This window comes from Neophocaena asiaeorientalis, unplaced genomic scaffold (assembly GCF_003031525.2).
Source record: "Neophocaena asiaeorientalis asiaeorientalis breed wild unplaced genomic scaffold, Neophocaena_asiaeorientalis_V1.1 scaffold469, whole genome shotgun sequence".
NCBI classification, from domain to species: Eukaryota; Metazoa; Chordata; class Mammalia; order Artiodactyla; family Phocoenidae; genus Neophocaena; species Neophocaena asiaeorientalis.
The window spans coordinates 2574762-2577974 of NW_020172691.1; positions in this window are offsets into that span (position 1 = coordinate 2574762).

Genomic DNA, 3213 nt, shown 5'->3' on the forward strand with positions numbered 1-3213 from the left:
CCCGCCGGACTCCGGGCGGGACTGGAGCTCTGACCTGGGGCCCTCACGGCGCGGTTCCGGCCCCGGGGGGGCGTAGGGCTGCCTTTACCGGCGGCTTAAAGTTACTTCTCCGAGCCTCCTCTCTCTGTCCGGAAAGCGGGCCCAAGACCCCTTACCCCAAGTCCTTGGGGCCAGATGGATGTTGGAGTTCAGTGTTTCGGATTTGAGGGTTTGGGGTGTGATGTTTGAGCAAACTCACCTGGTATCGTTGGGATCAAGACACTGAATAGCTTCGTGGCGGGTCAAACCAGGGATGAAAAACTTTCACTTTGAGGGCTTTTTTGAATGTCGGATAAAACAGTGCGAACCTGCTCTCACTTTATAGGACCCTAGTGAGGATGAAATGAATAATGCACCTATTAGGGACTCAGCAAACGTGACTCTTAGCGCAGACGTTCGGTTTGGGGATGCCAAGAAGGTCCCTGGACTCAGCAAGTGATCCTCACCCAATGGGTGGGGCCGCCCGGGCCCAGAGAGGAGCAGGCACCCACGCGGTGAGGTGCAGCCGGGTCCTGGGATGCTCGGCCTGGTTATGGGGCCACACTGGGTGTTTGTATCTTGGCACACTGTGGGTGGATGTCGTGGAGGGCAGGACTGGTCATACTCTCCCACCAGTGACCTTCTCAGAGGCAGCGACAGGCCCTGCGTTTGCGCCAAAAAGGGCGTGGGCATCTCAGTCCAAGGCCAGACCTCCCCAGCTAGTTCCTGCCTTACGCTGGGTGGCTGGACCAAAAGGGCCCTTCCAGAGTAGTTCTCCTACCTTTCCTACCTTAGAGGGTGTTTGGGGAAACAGGCCTCCTGGGTGGTGGCTGGACTTGTGGGACGGAGGCAGAAGCCGGGTCTCCCGATGTCCCAGCAGGGGCACGGCGTTCTGTGTGTGCGTCTGCCCCAGGGGCCAGCTGTCTTGGCCTGGCAGGTAGCTGCGTGTTACAGGTGGATGGGGCAGACTCCCAGCCAGCCCGCCCCGAGCGCTGCGGGGTTTGGCTGTTGACTCTGCCCTGACCAGTGTCACAGCAGCCGGGTGTCCAGGGTGCTCCTGTTGTCCTGTGTCCAGTTTGGGGTGGTGCCTGTTGAGTGAATTGGGGTTGTTTTCCTAAAAGAAAGTCCGAATGCCTGGCTCCATGGGAGGCCCTTCGGGCCTGGCAGTGAAGGACAACAGGTGTGCAAATTCCAGTCGTGGTGGGCATGGCCAGCCCCTGCCCAGGAGACCCGTTGTATTTCTGGAGCCTCTTACTCCGTGTGACCTTGGGTCGGTCACTCTCTCTGAGATGGGGAGGTCTCATGAGATCATGGCTCCGTGCTTGCACAGAGAAGCTGAACCTTGTGCAGTCACTGTCTTGAACTGATAAAAATGGCGATTCGTAACCGAGCGGTCAGTGCTCGATCGGGATTAGCTGCCTGATTTCTGTTGCCGCCAGAGTAGCCACAGCACCGTGAGAGAAGGTGGGGCGCTTCCTGCTGCTTGCCTCGCGGATCCCAGCTTGCTCTTCGACAAACCTGAGTCCACCACCTCTGTCCTGTGCTTAAAAGACGCGGCTTTTTGTTGTCCTCAGGGGAAAGCGCATCTCCTCCCCGTGACCCTTGGCCCGGTGGCACGATCTCTGAGGATCTCCCCCTGCGCCCTTCTCCACCCGCTGGGCTCCTTCTGTTTCCCTGTGCTGTCTGCAGCCTTGGGGGGACTCGCTGTGTGGTGCCGTCCCGCTGCCCTGGAGGCCTCGGCCTGGAGACGGCCACACAGGCCCTCCCTAGTTGTGCAGGCCCCCTACCCCATTTCCTCCCCTCAGTACTGTGCCATCTGCTTGTTTGTTATCTGTATCCCCAACGAGATGGCTGACTCGTCAAGACTGGACAGGCAGAACCTGTTTGTCGATTGACTGCTGTGCACCCAGTGCCTCTTGCCTCCCGGCCCAGAGCGGGTGCTCTACAGGCTGTCAGGCAGGGATGAAGTGCTGGGTGGCCCAGCGGGACCAGACACCTTTGCTGGGTGTGGGCGGGGGGTGGGGGGGTCTGGTTAACGCTGCTGCCTGATGAGTCACCTCGACACTCAGTTCCTCAAAGCAGCCATTTGTTTTTTGGTTTTTTTTTTTTTGGCGATACACGGGCCTCTCACTGTTGTGACCTCTCCTGTTGCGGAGCACAGGCTCCGGATGCACAGGCTCAGCGGCCATGGCTCATGGGCCCAGCCGCTCCGCGGCATGTAGGATCTTCCCGGACCGGGGCACGAACCCGTGTCCCCTGCATCGGCAGGCGGACTCTCAACCACTGTGCCACCATGGAAGCCCCAACCATCAGTTTTTAATTACCTGTCACGGTTCTGAGGGCTGACTGGTCCCTCATGTGGTTGCGGTTGGTTGGTGGCTGGGCTGAGCCAGCACCAGTGGAGGGAAGCTTCCTCGCCCACGTGTGGCTGTGATGCCGCCTGCTGGCGTGGCCTCTCCTTGCGGCTTGTGCTTCCTCACAGCATGGGCGGCTGTGGGAACTGCACTGCATTTCACAGCTTAGTCTTGGGGGTCACGTGGAAGCCCTCCCACCAGAGTCCCAGGCCCAGCCCTCGCACAGGGTGGGGAGGCACGTCGGTGTCCCGTGCCTGGAGGAACGCCTGTGGGTGGCGTGCCTGGGTGCAGCCACCTAGGAGGATGGCCTCCCACAGGTCACTGCGGGTTAGGCTTGGAGGACTGAGCGGGAATCAGATGCGGCTCTGCTTCCAGCAGCGCCTCCGTCTGAGCACTGGGCCCAGCCTTCCCGCCCTGGGCTTGCTCCCTCCTCCACCCCACTCGCCTTTGGGGCCAAGTCTGTAGAATGCTGTCTTCCTTCCTTCTTTCCTCCCGCCCCCCCCCACCACCACTTTTTTTTTCCTTCTTTTTCTTTTTAACCCAGAACGTGCTTAGTCAGCTCCTCATCTATTTCCTTCTCCCACCTTGGCAAAACAGGGGCCTTAGGCTTGGGCGGGACCATCCAGGGTGCTGGGAATGGCGGGTGACTGACTTGACCTCTCTGAGCTGCAAGTCCCTTATTTCTCTTATGAAGAAAATGATTACACAACCTCTTGAGGACCCAGTGAGGAAATCAGTGTGGAAGTTCCTACTAAACTTCTTTTTCTAAAATTTGAAAACTTAGTTTATTAACTATTGTGTTCTATATATATATATATATATTTTTTTTTTTTTTTCTGTA